Raw genomic sequence first — 12,887 nt, 5'->3', positions numbered from 1 at the left:
GCCAGAGGATAGGGGAAAGACCACAAACTTTAATAGTAAAATCTGCAAACAACTAAGGATTGTTGAGAGTGGGAAAAACAGGCTTCCCTATGGAAGTGCACACCATTTGGTTATCCAAAACCAAATAGTCAGTCTGATTTGTTTTTGTGAGGTCAACAATTAATTTATACCTAAACATGATTCTTTAAAAAACAAAGATAAGGTAAAAATTACAGGAGGGTATACTTTATTTATGTTGCTATGAACATTAAATTGTTTGCCAACATATAACAGTTTAATTGAACCGTATACACAGAGTTCTGGAGAAGTGACTCACTGGTTAAAACTACAGATGTCTCTTGCAGAGTACCCAGGGATGGTTACAAGCACCCAATTCTCTTTGATAACAAACAACTGTAACTACAGCTCCTGGATGATCCAAGGCACCTGGTCTCTCCATGGGAAACTTCTAATTTTGTATACATACTTGCACATAAGACAAAATTAAGGATACATTTAAGTCTTTTTTTTTTTTTTAAATGACACTGGTCCATTGTGGTCCAGCCACATCTGTTCTAGAAATACTGTTTGGCTGCAGCACCAAGAACCCATCAATCTAAGTTAGCTAGGATGCCTCAGTACCAGGGTCAACTATGAGGCATGGTGATCTGCAGGGAAACAAGAGCTTGCACTCTAGTCACAGCATAGCTATAATTCTCTTCCCTGAAAAGACCCACAGCATGCTGGACAAAGAAAAAGCACACCAGGGTTTCTTCAGAAGGATGGACTATCCGCCAACAAACACTGCCTTCTGCCACGAGAATCATTGACATGTTATCGCCATTACATTACTGTTGGTAACAAAGCCATGGTCTTTGCTTGTTGAGTTCAAACAAGGTTGCTTTCTTTGGGACGTCAGGGACATTGAGATAACACCGAGGAATCCAACCTTGTGTCAAACTTCCTTAAGTCCCAGCTTCTATATGACATCAACCCACTTCCCCCAAACACTATGTGCAGCAGGACCATTCACTCCATTCTCCTCAAGCACCTGCAAAAACTACCGATTTCCACAGTCAGCAATGACAGTGCTGTAAATATTAGTTTCTGTATAGGTAGAAAGTAACTGCTGTGAACAAAAGAAGTTTGGTAACAGAAAAGCAAGAAACAGCGATTGATTAAGTTGAACAGTAAAAGCAATGGATTTGTAAAGGTTGGGAATAAAATTAAAACTATCTTACAAAGATACCTAAGAAGTGAGAAAAGAAATAATTAAATTAAAACAAAATAAAGGTTAACATAAAAGTATATGTAGTCACCAAAGAATAAACACGCATAGAATTATAGCAATATGGAGAATCTAAATAAATGTGTAGTATAAAAATGATTAAGCAATGTACAACACACGCACTCACAACCACGGAACTGCAGAAGTAAACACCATTGAGGAAAGTACTCAGTTATTTGCAGGAAGGTGCAGTTAAGTTTGCAGTAGAAGTAGCAGTAGTAATATCTCAGTGATACCTAGCTTCTTTAGTCTGATTTATTTAGAAATGTGAAATTGGTATTTTATTTAATTATTTTTTTAAAGATTTATTTATTATGTATTCAGTGTTCTGCCTGCATGTATCCCTGCAGGCCAGAAGAGGGCACCAAATCTCATTACAGGTGGTTGTGAGCACATGTGGCTGCTGAGAATTGAACTCACGACCTTTGGAAGAGGACGCAAAACTCTTAACCACTGAGCCATCTCTCCAGCCCCATTTTATTAAATTATTTATGTGCTATATTAAATGTCTTGTAACTTATATACATAGTAGTATAATGTTCTCCAAAACTTTGCTCATGCATCTGTGTACAATTATGTGTGAATTCACTCATCCATGCAGTAAAAGGGTGGGGACCGTAGTTTGATATGGGGATATTTCATTTACCATTTCTCCATATTAATCTTTGGAAACAAGATCAGTCACTAACCCTAGAGCTCATTAATTTTTTATAAACTGAATACCCAGAATACCTCCATGATTTTTTTTTTGCCTTCATTCACCAGTGCTGAGATAGTAGATATGAACCAAAATGTCTTTCTTCTATGGGGAAGCAAGGAATCCAAATATAGGTGCTCATGGTTGCACAACAAACATCTTCCACACCAAGTCCATTCATTCCCCTTCTCGAGTAGTTTTGTGTAGTTTGCAGATGCCTTTAAATGAAATCTTGACAGCTTTAATTGAAATACTTTTCAAATTAAATACCATTGAAAAAAATATTTTATTGTTCAACTACTTTGGAAATCAGTGTGGCGGTTTCTCAGAAAATTGGGAATCTACCTACATCAGGATCCAGCCATACAACCTTTGGGCATATACCCAAAAGAAGCTCTATCATTTACAAAAGCATTTGTTCAACTATGTTCATAGCAGCATTATTTGTAATAGCCAGAACTTGGAAGCAACCTAGATGCCCCTCGACAAAAGAATGGATAAAGAAATTGTGGTACATCTACACATTAGAGTACAACTCAGCATTAAAGAACAATGACATCTTGAATTTTGCATGCAAATGGATGGAAATAGAATACACTATCCAGAGTGAGGTAACCCAGACCCCCAAAAATGAATATGGTATGTACTCACTCGGAATGAATTCTAGTCATAAACAAAGGACATTGAGCTTATAGTTCCTAGAGAAGCTAAGTAATAAGGTGAACCCAAAGAAAAACATATATAGATCCAACTGAAAATTGGAAGCAGACACGATCACTTGACAAAATTTGGGAGCATAGGATTGAGAGGTCAAAAGAAGGGGAGAAAGGGAAGAGGAGGAGAGAAGGGATGGGTTGGAGAGAACTTGAGGGAATGGGATAGTTGAAATGGAGGAAGGACAAATATGAGAGCAAGGAAAGAGATATCTTGTTGAGGGAGCCTTTTGGGGATTAGTGAGAATCTGGGCTCTAGAAAAAATTCTCAGGAATTCACAAGGATGACCCCAGCTAAGACCCTAAGGAATAAAGGAAAGGGTGCCTCAACTGGCTTTGTCATTTAGTCAAACTTAAATATCACCATAGAACCTTCATCCAACAACAGATGAAAACAGAGGCAGAGACCCTCATTGGAGCACTGGATAGAGCTCCCAAGGTCCAGTGGAAGAGTGGAAGGAGTGAAATTATGAGCAACCAGGTCAAGACCATGAGGGGATCACCTACTGAGACAATGTGCCTGAGCAAATAGGAGCTCACCAGCTCTAACTGGACTGGAAATGATTGATCATGGCATCAAACTAGTCCCTCTGAATGTGATTGGTAGTTGGGCAGACTGTGTAGCCAATGACAACGGCACTGGGATTTGTCTCTATTGCATGTACTGGCTTTTTGGGATCCTATTCTCTTTGGATGTATACCTTGCTCAACCCAGATGTAGTGGTGAGGGTCTTGGACTTTCTACAAGGCAGAGTGCCTTGCCCTCTCTTAAGATTGGAGGGGAGTGAGGGGAAGGGTGTGTGGAGGGAGTGGGAGGGGAGTGGGAGGAGGAGGAAGTGGGAATTTGAATGGTATTTTTTTAAAGTAAAAAAAAAATCAGTTTAGTTAGCATAAAAACTCTTATACTCATATTTACTTCTTTGATTAACAATGTTATTAATAAATAATAGTGCTATTGGTCTTTTCTAGTTTAGAATGGATAAGAAATTTTTAGCTGTTTATTACTGTTTGTAAGTAACTTAAATACTAACTTGTTTAATTTGTAGTTATCTGTATTTTCTAACTAAATTACTAAAACACAGCTGATTAAGCAAAAAAAGTTACAATTCTATTATGAAAATATCTTTTAATCTTTAAGCACTTAGTGAAATTTAGTTTCTTGGTTGTCTGACGTTAAATTGTTACTTATCATATCAAAAGGATAGATGTAGCTTTGGCGTTGGATTCTCTAAAGAGTATGACACTTTAATGAGCGTGACTTATGATTCCTTACAAGTCTGATATTTAGCAGATCAAGGTAAATTAAATATGAAAGAGACGGGTACCATATGGTAAGCTCCCTAGGAGAAATTACAGTACACTGGTGCTATTATGATAATGATTTCTTATGTTCATTTTTATACAAAAGAAGAGGAAATGAGGAATCATTATGGGCAATGTAGAAAGCATGGTACAGAATAATATTAGAGTTAACTAAACCTATCTTCTTGTACTTACCCAATTTAAGCACTTGTGAAGTGCTAATATACTGGATTATAGCAAAACCTTATAAAGTATAAAACTCTTTTTGTCTTATGCCTACAGGGTTTCCAGCTCATTACTGCCAAAATTATATTATTGTCTGTTAAAGAAGCTGGCTTTTAAAATGCATGTAAAAACTCTTGTCTAGATTTAGGTGGCCTTACTTATCTAAATTTATTCATATCTCCATTCCAGCTTCCCATGTATCATAATTAGATTATGAAACTCAAAACAATGCAAGCTTATCATCCTTTTCTAGACAAGCCACATGTCAGGCTTCTCCTTTTTCAAATTCTATTTTAGGATACTGTCTCTCTATGTATTTCACATTTTGTTATTACTGAACTATAGAGAATTCAGTGACTAAAATTGTCAGTGATTATTTTATTGATTTTTATGTCATAAGTGTATAAAATTTTACATACAAAATAATTTAAAATGAATAGAACTTAACTATGCTATATGTTTTAGACAATATATGGTCAATAAAAATACAAAAATAGGATTTAAAGATTAGCAATGAGTTTTGTATAGAAAGATGACAAAATACACTCAATGGCAAGATAAACTGTGATTAGAATATTTCTCTCTTTTGTTCTCTGGTTAAGGTATAACTCTAGTGAATAAAGGCATCGCAATTTTGAGGCAGGCAGATGTGCATCATCCACCCGCACTTACATTTCTGTGAAAAAGAATGTGTTTTGACTCTTAAAACTGTTGTAATAATTGATATATGTGATAACATATCTTACAAAAGCAAAGCATCCAGCAGAGGTTTCACATTCAGAAAGGTGCTCAAATCTAATAGAAGAAATCTGCTTATTAAATGACTGAAAGCGATGCATGAGTTGCTGGGACCAGTGGCTTCATTGTGATGATATTTAAAGGAACAAAGGAAGAGTGAAATCAGAAGGATCTTATGAATTATTTCTGACTTACGATAATTTAGTTTTGGGCCAAGAGACTGTAATGTGGTTTGATACTTTATAAATTTATTAACAAAATAATTAAACATATTTGGCAAAAAGTAAGTTATTTGGTGAAAGTACATATACTAATTGTTTTCTGTTTTTATTAGAAGTGTATATGCCACTAATTTTTGTCTATATTGAAAATAAATTAATTTTCAAATAATATATCCTGATTATGATTTCTCCTTCTTATATTCCTTCCAGTTCTTCCCCACTTCCCATCACATCTGGATTTACATTCTTTCTATTTCTCATTAGAGGAAACAAAAATCTAAGAGATAATCATAAAATAATAAAATAGAATATAAATAAATCATAATACAGTAAAAAAACAGAAAGAATAGAACCCGAGGAAAAAACATAAGTAGCAGATACAGATGCAGAAACCCACCCACTCATTTGTATACTCAGGAATCAAAAGAAAAAAATGAAAGTCATAATACATATATATGCAAAGAATCTGTAGTGTAAAAAAAGAAATGAAAAAAGTTAAAATAAAAACAAAAGAGGAAAAATGAAAAACTCTATAATAACCTGATGAGACAGTAAATCTCTAAATATGCCACAGAGTTCATATTCTGTCAGCCATCTGTACTTGCGCATACATCTACCCTTCTTAAAAGTAATTTATTTCCCAAGTGAGATTCCCTTATAGACAATCATTTTTTTTTCTTTTGCAAGTGGTTATCAGTTGGACTTGAAGATGCCTTTTTAAATAGATTGAGTGTGTGTGTCCACTTCTCCACTCAACTCTAGGATTCTTCTGGTACATACCCTGCAATCCCTGTTAGAGTCACCTCAGTCTCTTTGAGGTTTAATGTGCATGATCCTGTTGTATTTAGAATTCCTGTTTCCTTTTGGTCCTCCACCATCTCTGACTCTTAAATTTTTCCTACCTCCTTTTCTGCAAGATAACTTGATTGCTGAGAGGAGAGAATTGAAGGAGGCATCTCTTTTAGAACTGACCATTCCACGGTCTCGTTGCATAGTATCTGGCTGTGGTTTCCTAGATTAGTTTCCTTCTGCTGCAGGATGAAGCTTCATTGACGGTACCTGAGCAAGTCACTCATTTTGTGTCTGTGTGTGTGTGTGTGTGTGTGTGTGTGTGTGTGTGTGTGCATGCATGTGTTTATATGCATATACATACATCTAGCTAAATACAGAAATATCATCTACTCAGTCTGTACAATGTTGCTTTTATGTATATTTTTGAGCTTGCCACTTAGTATTAGATAACCACTTTATGTGCTCTTCCCTGGGGGGGTATTTCTCTGACATCAGCATTTCTTTGTTGCTTGTAGTTCTTTGTGTAGCATTGAGACCTCTAGATCTTTCCCCTTTTCACATTAACATGTGTATTGGTGTCATTGATGTTCAAATGCTGTACCCAGGGCATGTCTTGGAGGACAAGCTAAGACTGACCCTTCATTAAACCAGCATAATTCCTAGCTACAGTCTAAATATTTGTCCTTATACCCATAGATAAGTGTAATTCTCATCCCTCATCAAGGAAACTTTCATTGGCAACAAATGGAGGCCATCACAGAAAACAGCTATTCAAATTCAGAGCCTAGTCCCAACTGATACATCTATAGTACAACTACTGTACCTAAGACACATGGACCACTGTGGGAAAGGAGATGGAAATTTTATAATAGTCAGAGGTACAGAAAATTTTCTCTAAGACTGCCTCTCCTAGACATGTTAGAAGCTACACACATGAGTCTCACCAGTATGGCTTCCTAAAAACCATCTTTCTTTCTGTTAAACATCACCATGACAACAGCATCTCTATAAACACAACAATGATTTAGGGAACATATTTTATTAACATATACTTTTTTGTGGAATAATTTGAGGACTTTTGGCATTTAACTTTCCTTCGAAAATGTGTAGGACTGCTGTGGTAAAACCATCTGTCACTAGGCTTTTTTTCCTTGGTTGGGAGACTTACCAACTGCTTCGATTTCACTAGGGGTTATAAGTCTGTTTAAATTGATTATATGATATTGATTTAAATTTGATAAATGACATTTATCAAGAAAATTATTCATTTTTATTTCTTCCAGTCTGGTGGAGTACAGGTTTTTAAAGTATGCTCTTATGAATTTCTAAATTTCCTTGGTGTTTATTCTTATGTCCTCTTCTCATTTCCAATTTTGTTAACTTAGATATTTTCTCTTTGCCTTTTGTTTCATTTTGATAAGGGTTTGCCAGTCTTACTGATTTTTCTCCAAGAACTAACTGATTGATTTATTGTAATTTTGTTCGTTTGTTTCTCTTTTATTTATTTCAACACTGAATTTATTTCTTGCCATCTATTCCTTTTAGGTATATATTTTTTCTTTTTGTTCTATAGAGTTCAACTGTGCTGCTGATTTACTAATATAATATCTCGTCAATTTTTAATATAAACCCTTAATCCAATGAATCTGCCTATTAGAATTGACTTCATTGTGTACCATAAGTCTGGGTAGCTTGGGTATTTGTTTTCATTCAATTCTAGAAAGTTTTTATTTTTTTCACAGTCTGCCTTTACCAATTTTTCATTCCGTAGTGAGTTGTTCAGTTTCCACGAGTTTGTAAGATTTCTGTTGTTATTGATATCAAGGTTAATCCTTGATGATCAAATAAGAAATATCGTAATTATTTAATTTTTTTGTTTCTATTGAGACTCATTTTATATCTAAGTACGAGGTCAATTTTTAAAGGTTCTGTGATATGCTCATAAGAATATTATATTATTTTATTATGGGGCAAAATATTCTGTAAATATCCATTTACATTATGTCCGTTTAGTTTATATCATCATTTAGCTCTAGCTTTGTCCTTTTAGTTTTGCTTGTTTTACTGTCTATTGGTGAAAGTAGGGTACTAAAGTCATTCACTCCGCATTTGTGACAGTAGATATGAGTCAGGATGTTGTAATGTTTCTTTTATAAAGTATAGAATGAAGCTGAATTTCATTCTCTTGTTTTCTAAGATCCTCTAACCTCTATGTCCTTGCAACAATTTGGCCTGTGTCTTATTTTATATTTTTATTTTTTTGTCACATGGACCTCTCTGATACTAACCTTTCTCATCTCTCTGGATAGTGTTGTATCAGGCCAGCCTGGACAACACATGATAAGCTCAAAAACAGCACTAATGATGTACTATTTGAGCTGTCCCTACTGCTATTAAGATGGCACAGACACTGCATGTGAGACTTGGCTTATTTAAGGACAGCATTTTGCTCACTAACCTTTGTACCAATTTGTCTTAGTACCACTTTTTTTTTCCTGAGAAAGTATATCTGTCACCAGCAAAAAGAATTTAACCCACCACAGAATGAGTAGATTTGTCCTCTATAATATTTTTCAGCATCAAATCTGTTTTTTTATTTAAATTTTGGTGAATTCTCTTAACTTCTCCATCTTATAAGCTCTCTCTCTCTCTCTCTCTCTCTCTCTCTCTCTCTCTCTCTCTCACCTAATTATGTTGTTAAAGTTTCCATTTCTTGATACACAGCTTTTTTGCATGAGATTTTACTGCATATAAACAAAAGAAACCATTCTATTTTGTGCTTGGGAATTACTGAAGGAATAGTTTTTCAAAGTATAGTAAATTTTATAGCAGTTGGTTTACTCAATATTTTATTTCACCACACTGCCTCTTGACTATGAGAAATTAATCAATTACATATTTGATAATACATTCTATATAAATACAACTCGCTGTTGTAGAAATGCAGAAGTAGATTGTGTATATCACTGGAAATTTCTTAGGAAGTAACTGTGTGTTTATCACACAGTTTTGTGAGGTCACTGCCATGTGTTTGTTTTAGAAAAATAAAATTATTGTTTGGGTGCAAGGGAGATGCTTTTGTGGTTCAGAGCACTTGCTGTCCTTTGGTGTAAATATATTATTTTAAAATTGTATAATGTTAATAGTATTCAGTGAAGTAAGTATTAAATTCTTTCTTTTGAAAACTGTTCCATCATTATAATAGGTGCTGCTACTGGCAATCCTGTAGAAAACATAAACACACATTCTGCAATATTTAGGCAAATTCTATGACACTCATATTTAAAAATCAGGTTACGTTTTTGGCTCCTTGATCAAAGATGTTTATTTTCTTTATGAAAATATCTTCATAGAAGATTGCTTTAGCTCTCAGCATCCCATTCCTGAAAACTGAGGAAGCTTGCCTTCTTTTGAACAACCCAATCTTTTTCTGAGCAAGGGATATTTTTGGACAGTTCCACCTCTTCTTTACTTCTCTCAGGCTTCTTCTCATTGGCTGGGTCCTCTTGGGTAGCAGCATGAGCTTTCTTCTGCATCTTTTCTATGTCTGGAGTTACATTGTCCTTTATGTACTGAGGACCCTGTTTCTTATAAATGTCTTCATCTTCCTCTGTTAGGTAATGTAGGTAGCCTGCAACACTCTGACTCATGCTGTACTTCGAATGAAGTTCTGAGTTGAACTCCTTACTTTCAGAATTATAAGGAGGGAATAGATTGGTACTGTGAGGTTTAGACAAGCTTCCATCCACAGCTCCCTTCAGGGACCCAGAAAACATTATTGCCAGTTATAGTTCAGGCAAGAACTGCATCCAAACAGCAACTAAAGGCCCAAGATTGACTATTAATGCTTTTCTTCATCGTATTCATCTCCAGCCAATTCCTCTTGCCCTTCATAGAGTTTGTCTAAACTAAACCTGTTGAGAAGTGTGTGGGTCAGTAGTAGCACAGTATAACAGGCTGTAACATAATTTGCAGGGCCAGTTCTCACACTGTATTGGGCTATCATATTCCCTTTTATACGGGCATATGCAATGTGGCAGATAATATCTCTGCTAATCACAGAAACTATCATCCTGTCTTTTGATGTCTTGTACTTACTTCTATCCTGAATCCCCGTTTGTTTCCAAGCACAGTAGTCAGATTTAACCCTCTCTCCGCTTCCTAAATCTCACTTGATAACTCTTTTTTTTTTTAGTAAGTCTTATTGTTAACAACATTCACAATCCCTATCCTCTGGAACAGAAATCCACAAGCATAGCTCCACACAGTCGGGCAAGTCTGGTGGCTCTAGGGGAAAAGGACTGGAGTGTCATTTAGCCGATTACTGTGAAGGGTAATGTAAACAGAAAAGAAACTTTAAATGAGTATAAAGTGACACCGTGAAAACTTATATCTCATTGTGAAGATTGCTCTGCTTCTGCTCATATTCTTGTCAGCTTCCTTAACTGTTCTTGATGTTTCTCTTTACCTCCTCTGAAGCAATCATCTCAGACAAAATGATACTTCTTAGGAAATGATGCGTTATAATATTTTATGCTATAGATACTGTTCTTGCTAATTTCCTGTGCAATCTTCTTACCTGAAAGAAAAAGCTGAGTAAAAACAACAGAACATGAATGAATTTTGCCACCATTTTCCCTAAGCAACAGACTGTATGAACTCATTTTGTCACAGTTTAAGCTCTTGTTGAAGCAGTTAATGTTATCTGTCCAATATATGAATGCCTGTTTTATGGAAAAAAACATGTATAATGTTTAGAGTAAAATGAATGAATATATAAAATTATGCTTAATAAATTATGAATTAAATCTGACCCTGCATTAAGTTAGATTTCAGAGACCATGTATTGGAGGATATGAATGTTATTAAATGGCCATGTTTAATGTCTCTTAAATAAAAAAATGAAGTAAGTGATTGAAAATCGTGGCTATCAGTATCATACAATACTTTCTTGAAACAAATATAATGAAGAAAAAGAAAAAGTCTGTAATCACTTCAAGCTTAGGGATAGTACCTAAGGGCCATAACAGAGAATAGAAGAAACTACAGGAATTATGTTAAAAATACAGTGGAAACATACATCTTGAACTCTCCTTTAAAAAGGCTATTGCCAATTATTAAACAGCAGCAACAAATCTCAGAAACTGATTACCTATGGCAGGACCTCTTGACACCAGATTAGATCTTTAATAAAAAAATACATAGGTCACTTATTAAGGATCTTAGATTTCCTCTTATTTTTTTCTCTATCTTCCACTAATGAGTGTATATAAGACAATGCCTCAAAACTGCATGGTTAGTGATCAAGAGATTCTGTTTTTAAATGATTAAACCCTATAACTACAATTACTATCTTCAATATTATAAACATTGCTAAAAGACTTTGTAAAACAGGGCCAAGAAATTTCCAATGCCACTTTCTGTCCCAGGAAAACAATGGTATGAACTCATTAAGCTTTCCATTACACAGGCATGAAAGCTGTGAAAGAAGGAAATTCTCATTCATGTTTTACCATAGGAAATTCCAACACCTGTTTAGGTGTAAGATTATTTATCTGTGATCATTTAAGAAAAAGGTTAAAACTGAAACAGAAACTGTCATTGGCTCAAGAAGTAAGACAAACATCTGGAGAAATGTTTCAGTGATTAAGAAAGCTTACTTACTCTTCCAGGAGACCCAAGTTCATTTCACAGTTGCCATGTGTAGGGTATCCAAACTCAAGAATTCTCTGCCCTCTAATGAAGTCCATAGGTGTCAACTCACAAGTAGCATACATTCACATGTATACATAAAAAAAATAACCTTTTAAAAGAAATGAAAGAGGAAAAGTGAAAGTTGTCACTGTCCTTGGATTAGAAAAAAAGAATATTTTCTAAATGATCACTCTTTCTAAGGCGGTATACAAAGTCAATGACATTTATATGAAATTCCAATGATATTTGTCAAAAAATCTACCTGTTTTTAGGGAATCACAGAAGTCTCTAACGAATAGAACAATCTTGAAAGAAAAGAATGAAGCTGAAACTATCACATTTCATGTTTTATAGATATCTACGCATTAGCACTTTCCCATAAAAACATAAGTGATTGATGGCTGGACAAGGACTACTTGACTAGTATCAGAAAGATATGTGGACACTGTTCTTAAGGTACAGGAAAGTGAAATAAAATCGGACAAAGGAGGTGGCATCAAGTAGAAAGATTGTATATACCAACAGAAACAATCAATAGGGTAAAGGTAAAACCTACAGAATGGGTGAATATATAAGAACATAGAAGCAGCCCACTGTTCAATTTTGTAAGAGGATAAAAAGTAAGTGGAAAGGAAAATTTATTCTTATGCCAATGCTTAGAATGTACTATGCAGGCAACAAAAGAGAAGCATGGACTCCAGTGCAGCCACAAAACCTACAACATGTAGCCCTCAACCTACAATATGTCCTGCCTGTAAGATGTGTGGGACAATGGGGGCACAGAACATGTGGGAGTGGTCAATCACTGTTCAGTTTAACTTGAGACTAATGCCATGGGGTCATGAGAGGGAGTCCTTGCCCTACATTGCCTTGATGTTTAGGAACTGGAAACTGCATAACTCAGAGAACTAGAATAGAAACAAAAATGACTGGCAGAAAAATTAAATCAATAAAATGATTCCTAATGATATTCTAAAATACTCATAGAACAGTGCCCTTCCATTTGTCATCAGAGAGGCTTCCTTCAGCAGCAGATGGGGTGGGTATAGAGACCCACAGTCAGACATTGTACAGAGAGACCACCTCCTACGTACAACCCCAGTAGCACAGATAACAAGAGCAATAAATGGGACCTCCTGAAACTGAGAAGCTTCTGTAAAGCAAAGGACCCTGTCATTAAGACAAAAAGTCATCCTACTGAATGGGAGAAGATCTTCACCAACCCTGCATCAGACAAA

At 35.3% G+C, this 12,887-nt stretch overlaps 1 pseudogene; it reads right to left on the bottom strand.

The window, feature by feature from the left end:
* Window positions 1-9,317: 9,317 nt before the first annotated feature.
* On the bottom strand, window positions 9,318-10,191 carry LOC126503920 (60S ribosomal protein L5-like; annotated as a pseudogene).
* Window positions 10,192-12,887: the final 2,696 nt, after the last annotated feature.

This window comes from Alexandromys fortis, unplaced genomic scaffold (assembly GCF_014885135.2).
Source record: "Alexandromys fortis isolate MF-2015 unplaced genomic scaffold, M_Fortis_MF-2015_v1.1 scaffold_34, whole genome shotgun sequence".
In the NCBI taxonomy this organism is placed as follows: Eukaryota; Metazoa; Chordata; class Mammalia; order Rodentia; family Cricetidae; genus Alexandromys; species Alexandromys fortis.
This window is presented reverse-complemented; position numbering and strand designations above follow the sequence as displayed.